This window comes from Salvelinus sp. IW2-2015, unplaced genomic scaffold (genome assembly GCF_002910315.2).
Source record: "Salvelinus sp. IW2-2015 unplaced genomic scaffold, ASM291031v2 Un_scaffold1088, whole genome shotgun sequence".
Lineage (NCBI taxonomy): Eukaryota > Metazoa > Chordata > Actinopteri > Salmoniformes > Salmonidae > Salvelinus > Salvelinus sp. IW2-2015.
The window spans coordinates 315,737-327,106 of record NW_019942723.1 but is presented as its reverse complement, the minus strand read 5'-3'; positions in this window follow the sequence as shown (position 1 = coordinate 327,106).

The window sequence follows — 11,370 nt, the reverse complement described above, 5'->3', positions numbered from 1 at the left end:
AGGGGGGGGGGGGAGAGAGGGGAGAGAGGGAGAGAAGAGAGAGAGAGAGGAGGAAAGAAGAGAGAGAGAGGAAAGAGACGGAGAGGGAGAGGAGAGGGGGGAGGGAAAAGAGAGGGAGAGAGGGAAAGAAGAGAGAGAGGAGAGAGAGAGAGAGAGAGAGAAGAAGAGAGAGAGGAGAGAAGAGGAATGAGAGAGAGAGAGAAAAGAAGTATAGCAAAGTACGGAAGAGAGAGAGAGAGAGAGAGAGAGAGAGAGAGAGAGAGAGAGAGAGAGAGAGTAAACGTGTTATACACTGTTAACGATACTGTAAGGGGGATTTAGGGGATGAACATGTTTGCTATCTTTATCCCTTTGGTTGTCCTTTATCAAGCAACGCATCAGAACTAAGGACAATGATTAACGTTATAAAACTAAAGTTAATTAACTAGATCCTATCTGACACCTCATCCATCCTTCAGTTGCATTAAAAAAGAAAAGTGCCAACTGGACTGATTATGCGGCATTAGTACAGCAGAGGGCATATCTACAGGTTTCATTTAACTGTTATTTTGTAAAGGTTAGAAAAGGCTAAACTATATTTTAGGAAGATATACCTGTTTAAGATGACAGCATTCAGTTGACAGGTAGAATGAGGAATATGTACCCATTTCTTAAAAACATTCTAGAATCAATTATGTGAAGTTTAAAGTAGGCRTGTGTGCAGCACTAATAAGAGTTGGCAAGTTAATTGATTCTGGCCTCTTTTTTTGCAGCAGCATTTGAATATCGATCACAACCCTCAAGTGCCTGTCAAACGTGCCCTTCTGTGAAGTGTTTTCAAATCCCATGTTTTGCCAAGGCCCTTTGCTTCTAACCCAATTACTAGATTCTCTTTTTTTATTACTCCCTTCTGAATTTTCATTCAAACACTGCTGGGCTTTTATTCAAATTGACTATAGATGTCTGATGCTATCACATTCATTTTCATTATGGTGGCAGAAATAGTCTAGGGAAACGTACTTTAGATGTAAACTAAAGGAAAGGTTTTAATTTCATTGAATTGAATAAGGACATGTACAAACACATTGAGAACATTTAGCGGTTCTCTGTCTTAGAGCTTCTCTAAAATAATAGCCATCACACTGACACCCAGGCCTGTCAACGTCACTGTGATCCGTAATAGTAGCTATTACATTAATGCATGTGAAACATGASCGATTGCCTTTGTGTTTGAGATACTCTACCTCCTGTTTCCCCTCTGGGTTGGGTTCTCTCTGATATATATTGTTCAGGCAGTCATTACATGTGCATGTACAGTGCTTCAGAAAGTATTCACACCCCTTGACTTTTTCCAAAKTTTGTTGTGTTACAGCCTGAACTTAAAATGGATKAAATMMAGATTTTGTGTCACTGGCCTACACACAATACCCCATAATGTCAAAGTAGAATGATATTTTTCGAAATGCTTACAAATTATTTAAAAATGAAAAGCTGAAATGTCTTGAGTCAGTAAGTATTCAACCCCTTTCTTTTGGCAAGCCTAAATAAGTTCAGGAGTAACAATTTGCTTAACAAGTCACATAATAATTTGCATGGACTCACTCTGTGTGCAATAATAGTATTTAACATGATTTTTGAATGACTACCTCATCTCTAAACCCGACACATACAATTATCTGTAAGGTCCCTCAGTCGAGCAGTGAATTTCAAACACAGATTCAACCACAAAGAACATGGAGGTTTTGCAATGCCTCGCAAAGAACGGGCACCTATTGGTAAATGGGTATAAAAAAAAAATCAACACTGAATATCCCTTTGAGCATGGTGAAGTTATTAATTACACTTTGGATGGTGTATCAATACACACAGTCACAACACAGATACAGGCGTTCTTCCTAACTCAGTTGCCGGAGAGGAAAGAAACCGCACAGGGATTTCACCATGAGGCCAATTGTGACTTTAAAACAGTTACAGAGTGTAATGMCTGAGATAGGAGGAAACTGAGGATGGATCAACAACTCTAATTGACAGAGTGAAAAAAAAGTAAGCCTGTACAGAATACAAATATATTCTAAAACATGGATCCTGTTTGCAACAAGGCACTTAAGTAATACTGCAAAAAAATGTGGCGAAGCAATTAACTTTTTGTCCTGAATACAAAGTGTTATGTTTGGTGAAAATCCAACACAACTAAGTAACACTCTCCATATGTTCAAGCGTAGTGGTGGCTGCATCATATTATGAGCATGCTTGTAATCATTAAGGACTGGGGAGTTTTTCAGGATAAAAAAGAAACGGAATGAAGCTAAGGACAGGCAAAATCCTAGAGGAAAACCTGGTTCAGTCTGCTTTCCACCAGACACTGGGAGAAGAATTCACCTTTCGGCAGGACAATAACCTGAAARACAAGGCCAAATCTACACTGGAGTTGCTTACCAAGAAGACAGTGAATGTTCCTGAGTGGCCGAGTTACAGTTTTGATTAATATCTARTTGGAAATCTATGGCAAGACCTGAAAATACTTGTCTAGCAATGATCAACAACCAATTCGACAGAACTTGAAGAATTTGGAAAATAATATTGGACAAAAGTTGCACAATCCAGGTGTAGAAAGCTCTTAGAGACTTACCCAGAAAGACTCACAGCTGTAATCACTGTCAAAGGTGCTTCTACAAAGTATTGACTTAGGGGTGTGAATATTTATATAAATGAAATATTTCTGTATTTAATTTTCAATACATTTACAAACATTCCTAAAACTATGTTTTCACTTTGTCATTATGGGATATTGAGTGTAGATGGGTGAGAAAAAAACTTGTATTTAATCCATTTTGAATTCAGGCTGTAACACAACAAAATGTGGAATAAGTCAATGGGTGTGAATACTTTCTGAAAGCACTGTAGCTGCTCACTGAGGAGAATGGTAAATGCCAGGCCAGAGTTGTGTGAATCCACACACACATGCACACACACACACACACGCACAGGTGTGATTAAGACAGTGTTGTGATTAATGAGCATTAGCRCCATTTAATGATCTCTAGCCCCGTTGATACCTGCCGCTAACATGCGTCCTTCTTCCTGATCTTGCCCATTTACACCTATAAAATTTGATTAAAATCCATTCACAATGCGTCTTTTAATAGTCTACACCTGTCTAAAAATGTGGGCACATTCAGAATGTGGACAACATCAGGACAAAGGATGCATGTTATAAGTATAAACAAGGCTTCTGTCTCTTGCTCTCTCTCTTTTCCTTTCTCTCTACAATGGGACATAGAAGCTGTAGTGTGTTGGGAATATGTCGCAGAGCATCATGGGAGTTGAACATTGAGATGATCACATTCTAGATAAATGGTTGAACTGATTCCCCTCTCCCATCTCATCATTATTTAATTGTTATAAAGACGTGGTTATGAAATCCACCAGACATAACAAAAGATTGGCGATGAGTAAGTCTGAACCTACAGGAACTATTTTGTCTAGTTTAGGCTAATGTTAGCACAGTGTATCACTTAGAAGAGGCATAGTTGAGCTAGCTAAGAGAGAGAGTTAGCATCGTCATGGACGGTAGAAAAGGATTCGAGATGGACGTCGGTGCGGGGAAATTTTTTAATTTTGAGTGCATAAGTGAGTAAAGGAAAGGCACTTTATTCAACTGTCAAGACGGACTTTMGAAATACAAACTGCTAGATGAGTGAACTTGAGGATTAAACAGCAGTGAGTGAAATGAATGAAGATCACGTGACTACTGTTTGGATGTGCTCCAGCGCTGCTCCAGTAGGCGATGGACCAGTGGATTGACAGGAGTACAATGGTACCTGGATGACATCCTTGTTACTAGGAAAGATGAAGAGGACCATCTTCGGAAAGTGGATGCAACGTTTCAGATGACTACAGACTCCGAGTTCGTATGGACAAATGTGCATTCCTCCAATCATCAGTTGAATACCTCGGACACGTCATCGACGCCACAAGCCATCACAAGGCTCTGTTCAATGCAAGGCTATCTTGGACTCCCCCAGCTCCTCAGAAGGTGAGCCAACTAAGTTCCTTCCTAGGGTTACTGAATTACTACGGACGCTTCATCTCGAGCTTAGCAATGAAAGTGAAGCTGGTGCATCAGTTGCATTTCAAAGTAAAACATGGAAATGGACAGAATAACGCTAGGAAGCATTCGGGAGCATCTTTGGACCACATAGTGGGATTCAGTCACCAGCTGCAAGCAGAATGCAAAGGTGGACATTGTTGTTGTCAGCACACACCTACGACATCATGTACTGCAAGTCAGAACTGCACTGGAACGCAGATGGACTTTCCAGGTTAGCACTCCCTGTGGTCAAACCAGAGTCACGCCAAGTGGACATCTTCTACTTCAGACAAGTGGAAAATGCACCAGTTACTTCAACACGAGTGCAGAGAAACCTGAAGTGATGGTCATCAACGACATCAAAGGTAAAGCCAAAGAAGATGCTCTGGAACTGAAACCGTACCTTTCCAAGAGAAATGAGCTGTCAGTACAGTCTGGTTACCTGCTGTGTGGGAGGAGAGATATCATTCTGCCTTCGCTGAGGAAACCAGTTTTGCAACAGCTACACTCAGATCKTTGTGGAATAGTTTGCATGAGGACAATCGCACAAAGCTACTTCTGGTGGCCTGGATTGGATGGAAGCATTAAGGAGAAATCAAAAACATGTTCCTCATGTCAGAAGGTTCTCAACATACCTTAACTTGCACCTCTTCATCCGTTGGGATTGGCTGGAGGAGGCGTGGCAACACAAACACGTCGACTTCGCAGGTCCATTCAAAGACAGAWTGTTTCTTGTGGTCGTAGATGCTAATAGCAAGTGGCCAGGGGTTACCATCGTGAGGTTTACTACTGTAGAGAAGACCATCGAGAAGATTMAAGAAGTGTTTAGTCGGTTCGGGTRGCCGCTCCAACTCATTTGTAACAACGGACCGCAGCTAGTGTCCCAACAAATGGCCACGRTCCTACAGGTGAATGGGTTACAGCACATCTGGTCCACGCCGTATCACATACGGGGCTGTCTGAGAGGTTCGTACAGAGAAAGAATCTAGTACTGAAAGCATAAGCTACAGCTGGATAGCACTGCTGTGCATAAAATGTGGTGAGTAGTTCACTCAAAGAGAGAGAAAGACAATAGTTGAACAGTTTTTAACAAATTAATTTCTTTAAAAATGAAGGAGTAGCAAGAGAGAGAGAGAGCGAGAGAGAGAGATTTTCTTGTATTTTCTTGTTTACTTTCATTTACTTAGCGAATGCAACTAGCTAGTTTYGCCTACTCAAACACCGGCTCAAACAGAAAGGGATACTATGTTAGCTAGCTGGCTATGACTACCCAACACTGGAACTCTTCCAAGTCAAGGTAAGCTTTTTGGTTTTGTTAATTTATTGCCACTGGGAGACGCCAGTGTAACTGCTAAACTGCTTGCTGACTGAATGCTGTACTGCATGATCGTAGTGGGTTTACTAACATGCTAGTTCTATTAGCTATGTTGACTATGACGTTAGCTAATATGGTGACAACAAGGTAGGTTATGTGTAGAGGTTGGCGGTTATGATATGAAGGTTTGGCTTGGAAAGTTTTTTTTGCCTGGTCACAGACAGCTGACGTGTTGTGCACTGAAGTCCACAAGCAAAAGGAAAAGGTGATAGATGCATAGATGCGAAAAAGGAATTATACAACGTGGCTGCAATGAAAGTGAACTGTGTTTGCATGTGGTCAGGGTTGTATTAATTCTGCCCGATTCTGTTGAAAGCGTTTCTTAAATGGAAGTAAACGGAACGAAATCGGGATAAATATACCTCAATTTGTCKAATAGAAACTCTCGTTTGCAACTGTTGGACTAATGATTACACCTTAGATCAGCTAGATGCAGGCAAGAGTGTGCAAGGCCGTATTGAATGTGTCTGTCACCTTGATAAAAAAAATATATATATATTATATATATATATATATCTCGACAGGTGAACATACTGTACGTTGTACACGTTCATTTATAGGCTATGTTATAGTAACCTCATGATGGGTACAGGTAAACCTATCCATGTTGCATTGAGCTGGGTGAATGGAACATGAATGACAGTCATCCAATATGCTGTAATAGAAATAAGGCCATGCTTAGGGCTGTTGCGGTGACCGTATTACCGCCACACTGCAGTAAAATTACACGTGACCTTGGAATCATGGTAATCTCCTCAACTCGCTAACGACCATCAGGTTCTAATGGCCTGGTTCTCATGGCTCTATTGTCCCTCCATCAGGTTCTAATGGCCTGGTTCTCATGGCTCTATTGTCCCTCCATCAGGTTCTAATGGTCTGGTACTCAGGGCTCTATTGTCCCTCCATCAGGTTCAAATGATCTGGTACTCAGGGCTCTATTGTCCCTCCATCATGTTCTAATGGTCTGGTACTCAGGGCTCTATTGTCCCTCCATCAGGTTCTAATGGCCTGGTACTCAGGGCTCTATTGTCCCTCCAACAGGTTTAATGACCTGGTACTCAGGCCTATTGTACCTCCATCATGTTCTAATGGCCTGGTACTCAGGGCTCTATTTCCCTCCATCAGGTTCTAATGGCCTGGTACTCAGGCTCTATTGTCCCTCAACAGTTCTAATGGCCTAGTACTCATGGGCTCTATTGTCCCTGCATCAGGTTCTAATGACCTGGTACTCAGGCTCTATTGCCCCTGCATCGGGTTCTAATGACCTGGTACTCAGGGCTCTATTTTCCCTCCATCAGGTTCTAATGACCTGGTACTCATGGCTCTATTGTCCCTCCATCAGTTCTAATGGCCTGGTACTCAGGGCTCTATTGTCCCTCCAACAGGTTCTAATGGCCTAGTACTCAGGGCTCATTGTCCCTCCATCAGTCTAATGGCCTGGTACTCAGGGCTCTATGTCCCTCCATCAGGTTCTAATGGCCTGGTACTCAGGGCTCTATTGTCCCTCCAACAGGTTCTAATGGCCTATACTCATGCTCTATTGTCCCTGCCATCAGGTTCTAATGACCTGGTACTCAGGGCTCTATTGCCCCTGCATCGGGTTCTAAATGACCTGGTACTCAGGGCTCTATTGTCCCTCCATCAGGTTCTAATGACCTGGTACTCATGGCTCTATTGTCCCTCTAACCACTCTGACATCAACGCAAATGAAATCAAAAATCACATCAAACAATAATAATCAAAACAGTATCGTGTTTTAATTTGATACATTTGAAGAAAGAAGTTTAAGCTTAGGCTGACACATTACCTTTAGCTACATAATATCTCACTACAATGGGTTTACGTCTTCTCTCTCTCATTCATTCATTTTTTCAGCGCGCAGAGGAAGGGACTGTCAACAGTTTAATGAAATTGTAACGATCTTCTTCATCTGAAGAACAGGAAAGATCGGACCAAAATGCAGCGTGGTACGTGTCCATATTATTTATTCTAAACTGAACACTAAATACAAAATAACAAAAGGAATAACCGGAACAGTTCTGACAGGTGCAACAAACACTAAACAGAAAATAACCACCCACAACTAAAAGTGGGATAACAGGCTACCTAAGTATGGTTCTCAATCAGAGACAACGATTGACAGCTGCCTCTGATTGGGAACCATACCAGGCCAAACACAATAGAAATAGAAAACATAGACATGCAAACATAGAATGCCCACCCACATCACACCCTGACCAAACAAAAAATAGAAACATACAAAACAATCTACGGTCAGGGCGTGACAGAAATATGTTTTGTTGTGAAAACATGTTACTCTAGATGTTCCTGAACAGATTTCCCAAATGAAGCACTGGATAGCTGCAGGAATAGAGTTGGAGAGCCCACGGCATACAGAGCTTGGGTGGAATAGAACCTGGCACACATGGGTGGAGTGAAATAACCTGAGTAGCCTAGCCGGCATGATTGGGAAAGCGGCCTCAATTCGCTATGTGAGTGAATATGGATAATGTATTTTTTCCCCTGCCTCTGTTCCTGCCCACTTAATAATGGGCCATTCTAAATCTAAACTAATTTGACATATTAGTAAAGACAATGAAACTGAGAATAGTCTGATGGGTGAAAATATGATCACTTGATGAGAGAACAGTGTGTGCAGCCTGTGGCAAGGAACAGAGAGCAAGCTTTCTCAAATCATCAATAGCCTCTAGTCGCATCAAGCAGCCCTTATATGTTTTGATTTCTAAGACATTCTAAGGTGTGTATCATTCACAACTAAATTTGCCAAATAAATCTAGCATATAGGACCTTTTTCAAATGATCACTTTTACGCTCAACATAGCCAAGTCATATGCACACTCGCTCCGGAATGGGATATCCTTTTATTTTATTCAGCCTAGTTCAATTCTATTCTTCTTACTATAACATCATATAATATAAAATAATGGCAGGGACTTTTAATAAGCATATCTTGTCTGCTAAATGAACAAGCCTACAGCCTATGGCATGGTGCATAGCCAGATAAAAGTAGGCCAACTCATATTCTGTTCTTCTGAAATACATTTTCTTCAGACCTGCCTAAAATAAATAATGGGTTTATCTTGATGGTGTATATTAAATTGATTTATTAGACATTTAAATGTAGATGTTCCAAAGGTSTGCATCAGTGGCTTGTATGTGTGGAAGCCTAGAGATGCTAAACGTGTTTATGTTAATTAACGGTCAATTACCGTGAGACTGGCAGTCTTTTGTGTGACAACAACCTTCGGGACAAAATGTCATAACTGCCACAGTCCTAGGCCCAGACATTTTGGGGGGGGGGACAGGGACAGGTACAAATACATTGAGCACATTGAACACATTGAACAGTGCTCCATACCAAATGTTACCTTGTTCCCTTTATAGGGCACTACTTTGGACTTTTGCCATTTAAAGCCTTGATCGCTGAATGCCTTCTCTAGTGAATATAATGAGACCCAGGCCTGTCTGTGTGATATGTACTATAATCGTAGCTATTACATTACATTACTGCGTGTCAAACATGAACGATTGCCTTTGTGTTTGAGATAATGTCCTGTTTTCCCCTCTAGGTTGGGTTCTCTATGAGCAGCACGTATATTATTCAGGCAGTCATTACGTGTACATCTAGCTGCTCACTGTGGACATGGTAAATGCAAGGCCAGAGTTGTGTGGTTGCACACACACACATGCATGCACGCACACACACAAACKCACACACACTATCTCCGGGCGCCGAAGACGTGGATGTCGATTAAGGCACCTCTCTGATTCAGAGGGGTTGGGTTAAATGGGGAAGACACATTTCAGTTGAAGGCATTCAGTTGTACAACTGACTAGGTGTCCCCCTTTCCCCTTTCTCTCTCTCTCTCCCAATCTCTCTCTCTCTCCCAATCTCTCTCTTTCTCTCTCTATCTTTCTCTCTAGCTCTGCTTCACTCTGTCTATCTCCCAGTCTCTCTCTGATTCTCTCTCTTCCTCTCTCTCTCTCTCTACAATGGGAGATATATGTCTAGAAAGGCACTAAAAAAATAAAGTCTCGCTGTGGTTCTGTGTCTCTGAGGGTCAACGCTCTTCAACCCGTTGTTACTGTTCTCTCTGTGTCTACAGGGGCGAGAAGTTGTGGAAGAGAAGAAAGAGATAGATGGAGGAAAGAAAAATATGAATAAGGGGAAAAGAAAGAGATGGATGGAGTTTATATGAGCTTACATGAAAGAAACAAATCTCCTCGGCTTGGCATGTCCACTGCTTATAGTATATAACATTGTGGTCTAGTACTGCATGCTGACAAAACACTGAAATCTATACAGAACCAACAATACRGTGTGTTCCTTGCTGTGTTGCGCTCAATAGAGTCCACAGTCACAGAGTGAATATCCCTTTCCTGAATCATAAGTGATAACAACATAGAACCTTGCAGTGGTGGAAAAAGTATACAYTTGTCATGCTTGAGTAAAAGTAAAGATACCTTCATAAAAGTGAAAGTCACCTAGTAAAGTACTACTTGAGTAAAAGTCTAAAAGTAGTTGATTTTAAATATACTTAAGTATCGAAAGTAAATGTAATTGCTTAAATATACTTATGTACAAAAGTAAGTTACAATTATTTCAACTTCCTAATCAAGCAAACCAGAGGGCACCATTTTCTTGTATTTTTAATTTAAGGATAGCCAGGGGCAGTTTCCAACACTTAGACATCATTTTCAAATGAATCGTGTGTTTAGTGAGTCCGCCAGATCAGAGGCAGTAGGGATGACCAGGGATGGTCTCTTGATTTCCTGTCCATTTCATGTCCTGCTAAGCATTCAAAATGTAACGAGTACTTTGATTGTCAGGGAAAATGTCTGGAGTAAAAAAAAGTACTATATTTTCTTGAAAAATGTAGTGAAGTAAAAGTAGTCAAAAATATAAAATATAAATACATTTTCGCATAAAATGACATACCTAAATCTAACTGCCTGTAGCTCAGGACCTGAAGCAAGGATATGCATATTCTTGATACCATTTGAAAGGAAACACTTTTGTGAAGTTTGTGGAAATGTGAAATGAATGTAGGAGCATATAAAACAAAGAAAAAATATAATACAATATAATAAAATATTTTACATTCGCTAGGACCCATTGCTCAATACTTGGGTCACTTTTTCAAAACTCTTCACASAGTTCTCCTAACCAACGTTCAGCTTGGCACAGCAGTTAATTRCACATCCAAAYTGCACTAAAACTACCAAACACTTCATACATGTCTCAAATCAACTCATTCTTCCATAACACTAGCAAAGGTTGTCATCCAACAAGCACACTTTGTCACTCATAAAACAATGACCTAAAAAACACTAACAACAGGTTGCATTACACAATGTGATCTTTTGTAAAATGTCTTTACAAAACAAGAATAACACCTCTCAACTGTTTAGAATTCACTGCAGTGTATGTTACAGGAATGAATCAYACATGATGCAATATGATGCAATATGRTTTATGTCATGTCAGATACAGTAGCAATGCTAGTCAACCCTGTCTTCTGCATTTGGTCACAGGTTCTCATCCACATCACATCTTATGTCATCTTGGGCAATACACCTAGGAAATGATCGTTTGACATGCCTGGTCCATCCCTGGCGATCTTCTGCAGATACAGTGGGGAGAACAAGTGTTTGATACACTGCCGATTTTGCAGGTTTTCCTACTTACAAAGCATGTAGAGGTCTGTAATTTTTTTGTAATTGCAAACAAAGTTCTGTACAAATATTAAGTTCTGATTTCCTGATGTATCAAATACTTATGTCATGCAATAAAATGCAAATGAATTACTTAAAATCATACAATGTGATTTTCTGGATTTTTGTTTTAGATTCCAGCTCTCACAGTTGAAGTGTACCTATGATACAAATTAATACCTCTACATGC